Source organism: Athene cunicularia (assembly GCF_003259725.1).
Source record: "Athene cunicularia isolate RWA chromosome 8 unlocalized genomic scaffold, athCun1 chr8_part1, whole genome shotgun sequence".
Classification (NCBI taxonomy): Eukaryota; Metazoa; Chordata; class Aves; order Strigiformes; family Strigidae; genus Athene; species Athene cunicularia.
The window spans coordinates 3,975,139-3,990,620 of NW_020799109.1; positions in this window are offsets into that span (position 1 = coordinate 3,975,139).

Sequence of the window (15,482 nt, forward strand, 5' to 3'; positions counted from 1 at the left end):
AGCCTCATCTCTGGAGCAGACGTGATTAAGAACATGAGGAGCATTCAGAGATCTAAGCAGTACCTACGAAATTCAGAGTTCAAGTCCCTCTTAGATCAGATGCTGTTAGGAAACAGTTCAGGGGTATCTGACATTGAGGATATTTTTATAAATACGCTTTCATTTCTGCCCCAGTTCTGCTCTGGTTTAGAAGGCCAAAGCCCAGTGGTCAGAGGGATTGTAGATTTAGAGCAGTCAGGGATTTTCTGGACTTGAGGACACTTTACAGGCTCTACAAGCCCTGGAAAGAGGAAAAAAAAACCAAAAAAACCCACATTCATTATTTAAACAGAATACAGCACTCTAAATTCGTCACTCCAGGAGCACTCTGCCACATGTGTAGCCCATTTAACCATTTAAATGATTTTGCAAACTATGGCCCTCTTCCAGCAACCTTTGTTCAGGCAAGGCTGACCTTGACTTCATGGCGAGAGGGCTGGGCTTGCACCCTCTTACCCAGCCCCTGGGTCCCAGCTGGAGGACCATTGGCCTCCCCGCAGTCACACCTCCATCATACACTCAGACATTGGTCTGAACTGGAGCTGAAACCTTCCAGGACGATCGCTCCAAGGGGTTTGTTTATTTTCTGTGTGGCTGGCTGTGCAGTGTAGAGCTGTCTCATTTTCAGATTGTTAAATGTGCATATTGCTGTAGCGTATAAACTACTGGTCCCACAACCTGCACTGAAAGTTTATTTCCTTTTTAATTCAGGGACTGCAGGACTTCCTGATGCTATTTAGAGTAAAAAGCGTCAAGCAGACTGCTCCCACCCTTCCCTGTTTCTTAAAACCGTGTTTGCGTGCATCTGTTTTGGGTTTTTTCTTGTTTCCTTTGGGGATGGGTATGACTTCTGAAAAACTTGAAAGTTGTTATTTGGAGGTTGTTGACCCAAAGTGTGGCAATACTGAAATGCAATGGAAGTGAGAAAAGCTGGCTCCAGTGAGCACTGCAAGAAGCTGGTCAGAGCTAGAGGTCTTGTGCCCTTTCCAGCTGTTTGACTGCTGAATATGCAGTGATTTGTAACTGGCACAATGAGTCCAGCAAAAAATATGAAATCCTCGATGGAAGTGTCTCACCACCTTTGGGACTGGTTTTGATCTGCATGCACATACTGCCAGTCTGTTCTTTGCTTTGCAGGTCTGTGAACCCAACTTTAAAGGGTTTCGCAGTTGGAACAGTCCTAAATTCTCTCAAGTCCCTTCCTCTAGTGCTCTTCTCAGCTGGTGTGAATCAGTGAGGCTCCATTTAATTCAATCAACCTACTCAGATGTGCACTGGTTTAAGATCCACCTTATTGTGTGTCAGTGGATGAGCGCTGGCCTCTTGGGATGTCGGAGTTTGCCATGAAAAATCACCTTCCTTCGGAAAAAAAAGTGAAGGAGATGGCACATCAGAGATCAGAGTGCAAGAACAAGATCCTCCTGGTCAACCCCCAAATCAATGATGTTAGAAAGCCAACAAGAGGATGGGGCCAAAACGATTGGTAATGGGCAAGCAGGTAAACATGGGCAACAGGAGCAGGTTATTCCAATGCTGGTATCAGACCACCTGTGCTCATACGTCTCAAAATGCCTGCACGGTGGACAATGGCACTGCCCAGAGGTCCTTCACCAGGTAGCCCTGCACAGCCTCTCAAAAAAACCTTTTTGTGTATATTTTCTCCTTGCCCTGGTATATCCATTTGCACGTGAAAGAGACTGTTGTACATCTGGACCAAATTAATAGGATTAAAATACTCTGCTGGCACAAGGGAGGTTCTAGGAAGATCAGAAACTTTTATTTCATTGGCATGGAGTCAGTCATGGTTTTCTTGTCAACAGACCGAGTAGCCAGTAGGAGCTGTAATGCAGGTGAGTCACTAACTGTCTACACTGGTCTTCTGACGTTCCATCAAATAGTATTGAATGACAATAATAGCATGTAAAGGCTAAGAGTTAGTAAGAAGGTTGGAGAGAGCAGTCTCTTGCATCTCAAGCTTCCCCTTCCAAAGGAGCTCTGATCGTTTTGGTTCAAAACACGATACACCAGAGAAAGCAGAGAAATCTTCGTGACAGGTTAGAGTCACGATAAAGGCTCAAAAACTTTACGTCTGCAAAATCTTCCCATTTTTAGTAAACTTAACTGAAGATTGCCTACTCATTAGAGTTTCTGAGATCAAATCACTGGTAAAGGCAGTCTCTGTAAACTAAGCAGAGACCTAAAATTGCTTATTTAATCAAGTCACATACAAAACAGAGCAAAAAAACCTTGCTTGCATGCATACTGAGCTTTGCTGCCTAATCTATTTTATAATGTTTTGCAATTAACAGGCCAATGTTCATCAGCTGATAAATAATTAACAGCTGTTGTTGGTTTTAGGTCATGACGTAAAAGGCTTACATAGGACAAAAACTAGCTTGTGTTGTTTGCCAAAACTCTGACCAAACATACATTTACAGCTCACAAAAAGAAATTTCTCTGAAAAATTGCACTTCGTGGTATCTCCAAGGGAGTCCTCTTTATGAGTCTGCCAAGCTTCTTAGAAAAAAGAATTAACGTGCTCTTTTTGTCAGCCAGGTACTGGAAATCTAAGATGAAGGCTTCTCTTTTTTTCCTGGCATTAGTCAGACAAATCAAGAATTCAAGTGTGAACACAAAGGGGGTTTTATGATTCACCAACAGCTCCCTAGTATCCATAGTTTTCCTGATACTACACGTACGGGATTGTTTGATCTTTGCTTAAAGTCCTCAGATCTGAGCGGAGAGACATCTGAATTTGGTGAGATGTAACCACCCCTAGTGGGTTTAAACAAATTGAGTGGTCTCGTTGTTATTCGTCTGAAATAACTAAAAATTGACTTGCTGTAAACTCTGGTTACAAACGGGAGATGCAGAAAACAGATCGTTTGGGAACACCCTTTGAACACATCTTGCTGACTGTCTCGTCAGCTTGCAACTCTTTTATTTGCTTACTTGCATCTGTTTCGAGTGAGGGGAGGGTCTGCACGAGCCATGAATGCCAACACAAGGAAAACCTGCAGCTGAATTTGCGCTGGAGGGGAGCTCAGTGGCTTCCTCCAGAGCTTTTCTGATTTATTTATTTTTATACTGCATATTCATCAAGCAATTGCAAACGCACTTGGCTGATAGAGGGGGATGACTCCTGATTACAGCACACACAATCTTCTATGATTAAGCAAGTTCATACCATGCTCATGCAAAAGTTCAGTCTCCCACAAGCTTTACTGCTGTTGTAAAGGTTTCTAATGTACCAGGGAAGCGTGTTTCTTGATTGTGGGTTTTATTCACTAGTTTCACACAGTTTTGCAGATATCCTAGCTTCAGGCCAAGGAGCATCAGAAAGCAAAGGGTCAAAAACTTGAACATGTCTCCAAATTAAAATTGTGAAGCTATCGTAGACAGTTGAGGATAGATGTGATGTATTTGTGTCAGTGAGTATCACTGAAGAGGTTTTCTGTAACATTTTGTACTATTTGGAGTTTCCTAAGTGTTGCAGGCTTCATGCCCAGGTATATCGGTTTGCTGTAATATAGCCAAGTGACCAAGGTGTGAAAAACTAAGGCCAGGTCAGTATCTGCCAGGATAGGATACAGTCTCCCAGCCAACTGGGGATGGTTGGAAGTGCTAATTGCTGCTATGAGAGAGCTGAATGTACCTGTGGATTCTTCTCCTTTCATTTTTAAAAATAGGAGCTCAATTGCAAATGTGTGCTTTAACCACAAACTCTTCCCAATTCTTCCTTCTGCATACTGACATGTCCTGTCTCACTTGGGCTCAACTTCATCTCCCTGTTGTGTATCTTTCAGGTTATCTTGACTCAGCATTGGGACCTCATCCTGGTATTGGCATGACTGCATATGGTGAAAAATAGACATGTTTCTTTTCTGTACCCTGCCAGCACTGAAACCACTTACTCTCAGTTGTATATAAATATTGAAAGAGCTGGAGATGTGTCTTGGCCGATTTGATACCCCAGGGTAAAGACTTTGCTCTGGACTCATGCTGCTTCTTGCAGGTGAGGTGGCAGTGCCCAATGTAAGCGGTATCATATAAACACAGAGAGACCTGGAAGGATGAGAGGATCACCCTCCTCTCTGTCGATGGGAGGGAACCTTGGACTGGTGGCAGCAGAGCCATTTCATCTCTGGAATGGTGTGAGTCCAGTTTGTGCTAGGCTAGACCATAGGTCACAGCAAAACAAGCATTCAGCTTCCCAGTTAGGGTACTCTATCCTGATCAGACATCAGAGGTTCATGGTGAACATGTTTACTAATGTATGTAGAGGGGACTTCTTTACAGGTGGTTGGTTGAAGGAGCAAAGAAACACTCCTTTGGTGTATTACACCAGGACTGTTGGGTTCAAGAGGAGCAAGAGTTCTTTGTGACTCCTCCTCCCAACCATGGTGCTAAAATCAGGATCATTGGTGGCTTCTGTTACAAAACTCTGGACTGGCCACTGCAGTAACGTGATCAGAACCTGTATCGCCAGCACTTGCAGTGCCCTCAAAATTATCAGGAAGGCTGAATGTGCAGTCAAGAGTGGCTTAGATGAGAAATTACCTGAGATCCTTAGCCAGGGGTGGCATGTGTATGACCACAAAATCTGTAAGGTTTTGTCTCTTATCTCTTTTTGGTAGCAACTTAGTTTTTCATTATTTCTCCCCTTCATCTTTCAGACTTCCCTGAGACCAGATTGTGCATCATCTTGCAACAGCAGACCTCTGTCTTTTAGAAAGGACAGATTTTAAAACTGGGATAGCTCTCTCCACCCTGGTGGGATGCATACCAGCCTGCTGGCAATGGGGTCCCATTGCTCTCCCCAAATGTTCGTTAACCCTCCTGGTATGTATGCAAGCCCTCCACTTCATCCACCGAAGGAAACCCTGTGCCTTTAAATGCCCTCCCCATGGCGGGTGCACACTTTTCTGCTTATTCTGAACTGACAGGTTTAACATGTCGCCTGCCTGGTCACCGGAGAGAGGCACCTCTGGCAAAAGTTCAGAAGTCAGTGTTTTGGAAAGATTGGTTTGACCAGCTCTCAAGTGAGAGCAAATCCCAGACCAAAGGCAGTCAGCTCTTCAACAACATTTAACTGCTGTGGTGCTGTAGCTTACTGACTCCGTTTTAACCTGGAGCATTCATCGTGTTTAAACCTTCAAGTTTTATTTATTGTTTCTTTTCTGCTCTGTTGGCAGGGGGAACCTGGGGTGAAGACAGGTTGTTTTGACTTAATTCTAATTAATTAATTAGCTTGCATATGTTTCTGGCCCAAGACTACAGGACAGACTAGCAATTTTTGATGTTGCCTTAATTTCTAGACTTCTGTAATATATAGCATTGCAGTGAGGACATATATTCCCTTATTGCCTCTTCAGGGCTTGTTATTGAAGGGATCTTAAGATTTACTGCACCTTGCTTTGTAAAACTGCCAGTTCACAAACTTTTTTGCATCCTTTGGTATTTACACTGAAGGGCAAAAATTTCTTAAGAAACAAACAACCAAACAAAAAAAGAGCATGTAAACAGTTAATAGTAAGTGGTGCCCAAATTACATAGTTCTTAAACTCATGGCCTACTTTACTAATCAGTTGTCATAAGATGTCAGATGGGGACCCATCACTGAAGAATTGCAGAATGCAGCCAGTGAAGCAACTAATTAGTTGGACAGTGGCATGGAGGTGTGTGTCCCCAAGGAGCTGAAATGATCAGAGCAGGTGAAGGAAGTTTGGGCAGATCAGTATCTCCGTAGTATAAAACCCAACACTTGGCTGAATCGCAGGATACCAAGGGTGAGGGTACTACAGGTTCTCTGTCAGGGACCGTGCTCGGCAAGGGACTGCAGTGCTGCTGTTTCCAGAAAGAAAGGCGAGTCAGCTGAATGCTTGAAGGAACATGACCTGAGATGTGCAGGAATTAGAACAGTTGAGCAGTTTCTGGGTTTCATTCGGGAGAGCTGTAGCTGGCTGGCTTGCTCACCGATGGCTTGTTACTCACTCCCGAAGCCTTTGTTCCCCAGCCGCTGCAGGAGCTGGTGGTGGTTATTCCCTGTAGGCACCAGACATGCCTACCATCACAAGTAGGTGATGGTCACTGAGCCAGCGGAGCAGAGGATCCACTGATTTCTGCTGCAGCTGGGGACGAAAGGCAGCAGTAAGGGACCCTCAGACATCTGGAACAAACATAGAACCTCTCTTGTGAGCTAAAAGATGCAAAAGACTAAAGCTGATAAATTTCTGTAGGTGGCCCATATACTCCTTCAACACAATTTAAGTTGTTTTAAGAGTGCTGCATGGCTTTCTTCCCTTTTGCCTTCACCCCATCCTTACACAGGTGCACCCTGTTGCACTCATGGAGTTTTGTGTCCCTATACAAACTCCACAGGTGCAGGAGCAAAACAAAACCTCTGACCCGAGAGAGTGTCAGTTTGGGACAACAGGAACCCCTTCACATCAGCAAGTCACTGGCTTTCAAAGAAAAAGTGAGGATCTCATTCCCAGCCTCTTCTCTTTGGGTAGATGGAAAACTCAAAGCCAGGTATTTCACTTGGGATCTTTGTGCATTCCTCAGTAGAAAATCTTCTCTTCAGCGCTTTGATTTTCAAAATGTTATTGCACAATGTTGAAGCAGTTGCACAAGATGATAAGAACCGTTGTATTAAGTATTAATAAGTAATATTAAACCGTATTGTCATACAGATTAAGGATAACTGTGTCACAGGAGTTATCAGGAGAGGTGTTTCCAGACCTGGAGGTCACTTTTGGAGCCTTATTCTTGTAACTGCTCAATTCAGTGTGGTGGACAACTTCCACCTAATGAAACAATTCAATGTTCAGCCTGGCTGAGCAGTTTCAGGACTGGCCCTACCTGAGGATGGGGATGCTGACAGAGGACAACAGATCTCCTGTGATTGTATGGCCAAGGCTGGTGGATGGGCTTGGAGGACACACTGGAGATGTAGCATGCACCACATGCCCTGGCAGAAACGCACTCAGCAAACCCACGCAGATGCTCTCTGGAGGTGTAAAAGGGCACCAGTTCTTTTCATCCTGTTGAATTCAGGCAAGGTACTTGCTCAAGGGACAGATTCTCAGTTCCAAAAAAGCTGTTTTGACCTTTGAGCTGCCAAATTCCTTCCTCCATTACCTCCCATTTTTCTTTCCAGTATAGCACAGCTACTCTGAGTCACTGTTTATCTAATTTAATTAACATTTACCAGTGCCTGCAACCTAAAACACTGTCTTAAAACATTTGCTTGAAAAGCCTCCTTGTCCCAGAGCTGTCATTTTTTAGCATGATGGATAATGGATAGAAATAATTATCCTGAACAAGGTTAGACAGCTTAAATGATTTGAGTTTCAAGGAATTAGTAAGCTTAGCTAAACATCTTATTTTTCAAGACACATTAGTAATAAAAACACATCAATGACCATAACGGAATGTAGAATCTGTGCCCTGCTAAAACGTACGTGGTCCCTCGCAGGTAGCTGTGTCCACAGTGCTTTCACTCCAGGGGATTTAAATTGGTGCATCATCTGTTACATCATCAATCCCTGTGCTGAAAGGACTTCAGGTAACTTTGAATCCCAGATAAGATGCTTCCAAGACTGTGAGTGCTGATGTCCAGTTTATCTGGACCTAGTGGGAGGACAGTGTATGTATGGGTCCTCAGGAGGATCTGGGTCCATAAAAAGCCAGGGGTGCAGCCACAGCCCCTGTAACAGCCCTGGAAAAGGCCAGAAGAAATCAGAAGGAAAGACTTGGTGCAAATGGCGTGAGCTATTTCAGGTTTACAAAGGTATAACAGAGGGTAGAATTGGGCTCGCTGCCTCTGCATTATTTCCCCAGCCCATAATTTTTGGGGAAAATAAAAGTTTTGAATTAACCGTTGACCTTTACTTTGAAGAAAAACAGAACTTCGGCATGAAATTGCTGAAAAATGAGAGTAACAATTTGTAATTGCTTAATTTCGCTCCTAGAAACCCAGGTGCAGCCCAGCCTCTGCGGTGCTCTGCGCTGCGCAGAAGTGGGCTCTCCTCCAGGGAGTCTCAATCCAAGGCAGACAAAGAAAACACGGAGAAAAACAAGCACCTGGAGGAGAAGTGCCAAGCCACACGCAACAGGACACGGGAGATGCCCCCTCCCTGCCCCGCGCGTTGCACTGTGACACCTTTCAAATAATAATAAACCTCCTCTGCCCAGCAAGATGCTCAGACCTGATGCTGTTCCCCTCGGTGTGGAGCAGAGGGTCACATCCTGCTGCCCGCTGGCCACGGTGAGAGCTCTCAAGGGCTGTCCAGCCACCCCGCGTGGAGCCAGCCCTGGGAACAGAGCCTGGGTTCCAGATTCCTGCAGTCTAAATCATTAAATGCATTAATATGATAGAGATTTCCACTTAAGGTAGATTTTCTTTCTTTTTTTTTTTTCCTTTTTTTTTTTTTAATTCTTGTTCTCCAGGTTTTATATTTCAGGGGCCTTTAGGCAAATTAAATAAAAATCTTCACCCAAAAAAAACATGTCCCTTTTCGCTTCTGAAAGCAAATGAAAATTTTCTTTTTAAAGACAGAGAGTTTGCAGACCCACTTGACAAAATCCAAAAGTTTCACTTCGACCCTCACTTTTTACATTTTTAAATTTGTTTTTTAAAGATCTCTGCATTGGTGTAGAACGATTTAAAATTCCTCTGGCAAAGTGCAGTTTTATTGCTCCAGAGCTAGCATAAAGCTGAATGGGTGGCTGTATTTCAAGCGAGGAGCTGGGGGAGAGTGCAGCTTGCAAATGGCAATAGAGCTCAGAAATTGAACTCTAGCCTTTCTATTCAGTGCTCTTTTTATTATTAAGTCACAGAATAAGTAAAATGTTACAGGGACACTTTAAATCTACACTTGTTTGTACAGCATGTGATGAATATGTGATGGGGAAAGAAAATGAAAAATGTGGGGATGCTGAAAATAAGGAAAAGATTGGATGTTGAAGAATCAAGTATGGTAAATTATGGGATACAGTTAAATCTGTAATTCTAGCCTGAAATAGAGGAACACGGCTTTGGTGCACTCTCGTGGTTGTGGGGTGTCTTTGGGGGTAGGTCCCTCTGCTTGGTGGCTCAGAGGATGGGACATCTCTGTGGCACAGCAGGAGGCAGTGATGGTCAGAAGCTGCCTCAGCTATAGCAAAAAAAAATGTTATTTTACTAGCTGAAGATGCTTTTTGTTGTGATTTTTTTTTTTTCAGCTTGAAATAAAATGATCCGGAACTGAACTGCACAAAACCTTTTATCGCGCTGGTGAAAATGCTGGCCCAGGTGACAAAGAGGGGCAGGAGTGTGGAGCCATCATTCACACCAGCATCAAGGTAGGATGTGAAAGATGTGGGGGGGGAGGATGCCTGCGGGCTGTCATTAGCACCTCTCAATGATATGAAGCCTAAATGTCTGGCTATGCCTCGAATTTAGACTAATGAGCCTTGCTTTGTTTTTAAGGGCCAAGAAGTTTCCGCTTGAGCTGGCTACGGTTCACCTGCAGGAGTACAGTTTAGATCCTGGTACTACAATGGTTTTATCCTGCTTCGTTAAGGCTCTTGTGGCCATCCTTTTAAAAAGACACATAGTGGATTCAGCTTGGAGCAGAGATCTGTATGTTCTCTGACCCTGCACGTGAGCTGGGCTGGGGGAAGGCTCTTCTCCACGGCCATTCCCAGAGGCTGCAGATCCCTGGGGAGCTTTCTGCGGGATGCTTCTCATTACCAACACTAATTATGGCCATGGAGGAATGGGAGGACAGAAACACATCCATGCTGCTCCTGTGCTGGGATGGGACCCCACTGCCTGTTCCTTCCAACGTGGGACAGTGCAGGTGACCCTCCAGCAGCATTTACCCATTGTTTCCTGTGAGGTGAAACACTCCTTGGTGAGTGTCCTGGGTAAGGATCCCTGTCCATACAGGTGTTAGCATCACCCACCAGGGGAAAGAAAGAAGCAGCAGGGGAGAGCAGCCGCTTGTCCAGGCAAGGACAGTGGACAACCACTCCTAACACTGGTACCACGGAGGCTGTCATTTTAAGAAGCAGCCTGTAATTTTGGAGTCCTTAGTTGTGCATTTATCACTCTGGATAGAAGATACAATGCAAATATTGCTCCTATTCCTATGCCCTTGAGTGAGGTGGAAAAGAAACCTCCTGAATCAAAAAATGTTTCCTGTGCTCTGGGCTAACTGGGGCCATGGACTGATTTCTGTTTCTCACCAGTGCCAAACCAGTTCCCTGGTGACCACCGCTGGCCTTCATGCTCCAGTACTCACCTGCCTCTTCATCCTGGCCTCATGACTGTCCTTCTTACTGTAGTGATTGCCCTGGTAGGAGGAGGTGTGAACCCCTACACCAAACGTGCTGGGGAAGAGTGGAAAGAGCTGGTCTTCCTGCTGTAGTTTCTAGCCTTGGTTTAAATGTGGTTTAAATTTCACAAATCCATTGCAACTATTTTTTGCCCTTCTTCTAGCCTGAGAAAATAACACAGCGTTAAATATGATTTCCTGATGGTGTTTTTAACATGCAATAGCAGAACCAGTGTGAACACTAAGGAGCTTTTGTCTGTGTTTTCCGTGCTCCAAGTGACCTATGAGCTACCCCATCATTTCTAGTGTTGTAAACAACCACAGTTTGTGTTTTCTGTAGCTCAGAGATGGGTGGGTCAGATGGAAGAGGTCGCTGAGGCAGACAGTCCCTTGATAAAGAAATGCCCCCGTGGAGGCAGCTGTTTACCCACCACAAAGTGAGTTAGATGAAGACGGATTTGGATGGGGCAGTGGCTTGAGACACAATGATGAAAAAATGTCATGGAGAGTTATTGAGGCTGGGGACTATGGTGTAAAGGCAAATGTGCCATGGATGAAATCATGCTGCTTAAAAGGTAATGCCAAAGGTATTACTGGACTCTTGCTCCAGCTCTTGTGGCATCCAGGATTGTTGCAGCTGTGGTCAGGCTGTGGCTGGAGAGGAGCAGCAATAAGAAAACCCCATCCAAGGGATGGGGAAAGCAAGGTGTACACAAGACCCGTGGGTGGCAGAGGTACTCATCCACAAACCTGCCCCGTGGAGCAAGAGGACAGCCAGCTCTCTATTTTTGCCAAGAACAGAAATCAAGGGAAAGGAACCATAACACACGATGGGTATCTGCTCCTTGGGCTTTCCTTTCAGTAGCACAGTTGGGTTTTTGAGGCAATTTGTTTCTCATGCTTGTGGATGTGTAATATGAGGCAGAGCACTCATTATTGGGGAGCCACAATCGATAGATGAATAACATGGTTGGGTGCCAATGTTAGCATTGGCCCTGCGTAACCATCATGTTGGTAACCTGCATTAATTGCTCATGGCAAAACCAGTGGGTTGGTTTTCCTTAGCAACTACTTCGTAATTAAAGAGCGAGTCCAACAAAAGCAGTAGTAAAGTATAATTATGTAGTTACATTTTACAGTTACCAGGTCATTCTTGGAGATATATATATATATATATATATATATATATATATAATTAACATGTTGCTGCTGTGTGCTGGACGGCTGCGAGAAGCTTGGCTTTGGAGCATGAAGTACTTGCTGTTTCCTTCATTGCTGGTGTTTTAGGAGGTGTAACACCCCCTGATCATCCTTCTCAGTTGTGAGGAAGTGCTTCTTTCCCCCCTGCCTTTTGGCCATGGTGCTCTGGTCAGTTCTTGGCACGCCTCTCTCACCTCCACCCACCTGATGGATCTTTGCTTCTTGCCTGCCCCGTGTCTGTGTGACTGAAGCATTTCTGGTTGTCCTGCAGGGATTTTAACTATGCTTTGTGGCAGAAAGTGCTCTTAACACATCAGGCAGCACTGGGGGAGATGGGTGTGAGCACAGAAAACTGCTCCTAATAGAGCAGTATTTTTTAAAGATGAAATGCAGAATGGATGCAGTGGGTCGTCTTTGGTCAGGTGCTGACTCTTCTGCACTGTGCATAATGCGTGGAGCAGATTGTTGGGTTTTGGTTTTTTTTATTGAAGAAAAAGGAAATGTCTGTTCAAACTTAAATCTTCCATGTGCAAATCTCAGGTTTGCTATTGGAAAATCTGGTGGGGGCAATCAAAATGCAGCGCTGTGTTCTGGGTTGGTTTGGGATCACACCGATATGCCAAAGTCCAGCAGCCGCAGCTGGATGCCCTGATCCAGGAACATCACAGGGCCCCCTTGTATGTCCCATCAAACATAAACAGTTGTGACTTGATTTTTCTTCTGTTAAAAAAAAAAAAAAAAAGGCAGTATTTCATCATTTGGCTGAAAACAAATGCCAGTTAATGTTCTTTATGTCTATTAAATAGGAAATCAGTGAAGGAGAATGAGAGTGTGAAAAATGCTCTTTAATAATTTGGGATTTTGTTGATAATGACATAGATCTTTGCCCCAAAATTTGAAATTCAAGTAACTAGCCAACTTATGCAATATTTAGAAAATGTGTGATCTTCTGATTATTCCAGTGGAAAATGTTTAGGAATTCACAGAGCAGTCTCTGTGGTGAGTTTAGATGTAGGGATTCACTGAAGCATCTGCTGAGGTCCCGTTGATGCTGTAAGACCTAAATCCCGTTCCTAAATAGCAGTGTTTTCTGAGGTGAGGATTCCGGTTGGAAAAGTGCCTCCCTGTTGGGTCTGTTTCAAGCCTTTCTCACCACTCGCCCTGCAGTGGAATGGATGTCCAGGGGGAGGGAATCATTTCCCCAGCCATCTCCTGTTCCCTGCAGCTGGATCCAGTCCTGGCTGGGAGTTGGGCACAGCCCTCATGGTTTAGGAGGTGGTTCCCATAAACCCAGAACAAGGCTGATTTCAGGCTATTAGATTTTTGTCTCTCAAAGCCTTGGTTCCTCCCTTCTGCTCCCTGCTTAAACCCTGGCAGGTGAGTTTGTGGCTGCCTAATGTGAGTTTACTCCTTGTGCAAATCTGGAGTATTGCTGAATCTTGCAGAACTGCTCCATCGTTTGACCATCAGGGTATGTTGGGTAGGACACTTACCACTGTCTCGCTGCTGTGGTTTTAGTGATTTTTCAAAGGACAGTTGACTTTTCCTAAATTTAAAATGTATTTCTATGGAAACTGTGAGGCTAGAAGAATGATTTGAAAAAGTTTAATACCTAACGGCAGCCAAGATAATGGCAATAGGCAGACGTATGATGGTGTATGGGATATCCCCATCACCCTAAACAGTTGAACTCAGGTGTAGGCAGGTGGACTGGAGGATAAGGCCAGTATCCACCGCTCAGCCTGCATGCCCTCTGCACCCCTTGCACGGTGCTTAGCCCCCTGTCCTGCTCCCTGAGACCGCGGGCAGTCACGGCCGCTGGGAAGCAATTGGGCAAACTGGAACTTGGGAAATTGAAATGGGATGTGATAAAAGCCCCCGGAGGAGTAAAGCCTGCGCAGCTCACTTGGTGCAAACTGCAGCGTGCCCTTGTCTGGGTGCGGAGGTCGGCGGTGGTGCAGCACTTCCACAGCAGTGCCTGCATGGAGGCTATTTCCGACTCCCATAAAAATCTTTATGTCTCTGTGATCGGGATTCGGTGATGCAAATTTGCTGTGTCAAAGGAAGATGCCGCTGTAAATGAATTAGTACAAGAAAAACTTCTTATTTAAGAAGTGCTGACTCTGCGCTCTCCCCTATGCCCTCGCTTTTAAAATTGAAGTCTGGGTTTGCTGCTTGCTATGATCTATATTTAGATACTTGTAAATGAAGTTTTGCAGTCACATGGCTGCATTCTTGTATGGCTTCATGAGGCTGTTTTTTTCACATTACGGAGATTTATACGTTTGCGTTTACATATTGCAGGTGTTTCCATAAAAGCTTGGGGTAGCCACATTAAGGAGGATGGCCTGGAAGAAAACCGAGAAGTGTTCAAAATCATACTGAGCACACCTAAAAACATTGTCCTGGGGCAAAAGAGTGAAGTCACTGCAGAAATGAGGGAGTCGCAGACAGGTAAGATTGATGGATGTAGGCTTTTAGGAGGCACCTCCTCCAAGCAGAAGGTCGAGTCGTGCAAGGGGACAGTGTCCCTTTCGGGATGTATCTTGTGCAATGCTCCCAGTAAGCTGCCGAGCCCCTAGCAGAATATTTCAAAATGTCAGAGTGCTGCAGTGCTGAGCTCATGCTATGTAAATGATAGCCCGATGAATTATGTGCTGTACACACCACACACAAATCCTGTCCCAACCAGCCCTGGAAGAGGAGATAGTATTCTTGCTGGTGTGTCCTCTGCTCCAGGAACTTTGCCAGGAGGATACACCATAATTCATGCTCTGCTGATGCTTTATAAAAGTTGCAGCCTGTGCCTTGGCTGCTGTGCTGCTGACCCCAGCATCCATGTCACCCACCGGCCCCTCCGAGCCTGGCGGCTGCCCGCATCGCCCTGTGCCTATCCTGGGGAGGCTTGTGTGTAAGCTAGCCCTTGGGCTGGCACAGCCCGTGCAGGCAGGCAGCCCTGCCTTGCCTGGGCTCAGCACAGCATCAGACAAAAGGTCAGGGCTCTCCCTGCTTTCAGCCTACACCCAGAGCTGGTTTGACCCAGGCTTTTCCCTCCTGACTGCAGAAGCCTACAGCTTGGCACTGGAAACTAGGTGGTAATTCATGGGGCTTCTCCTTAGCCTGCAGAACCCCTCCAGTCTCTGCTGAGTAACAGCTACCGAAAGCCAAGGATTATCAGCATTTAATTTAACCTGGTTTGGGACTCACCGTAAAGCTGTAATGTGGCACCTTCCACGAGGTTTCCCAGAGGGAAGGGGCAGGCTGACAGTAGGGGCTGATAGGGGAATTTCCCCGTGAACTAAAATACTTCCGAAATATTGAGGGAGGATGCTGGAAATTTGAGGCAGAACGGTGAGAAGGAGTTTGGCTGCAGGGGAAGAGTATTTTCCATCCTTTTTTTCCGTGGTGTGCTGCAAGCTTGGCCCGAGGAGGACCCGGGTACAAACCCCATCCACCGGACAGGGCGAGACACGGTGCGATGTGGGGCGAGGAGGGCGACCGGGTGGGTCATGAGGGCCAGGAGCAGGTGGGTGCCCAGGCCAGCACGCCCGCAGGTGCCAGCCTGACTTTTTTGGAGTCTTCTGCTTTTTTGGAAAGCGTGTTGAGGAACCAAAACTCTCCAATTTCCTGCTGCCACAGAGAAGGCTGGGTGCTGGCCCAAATGTGGGTCAAGAGTGACACCCTGTGGACAAGTTACTCTTTTTCGTAGCTCCAGGATTTCTTTCCTGCTGCTCTTTTTCTTGCCTCTGGCTTTACCCCCCGCCCCCCAAGGCTTTCCTGCGCAACTCCCCTCACCCCCCAGGGGCTGCGCGCAAACCCCGCGCTGCGCAGGGAGCAGCGTTTTTCCTCAACGCCTTCAAAGCGAGGGGCTGAAGAGCGGGGCCCCAAATCCCCCCCTTCCACACCCCGCCCCTCCCC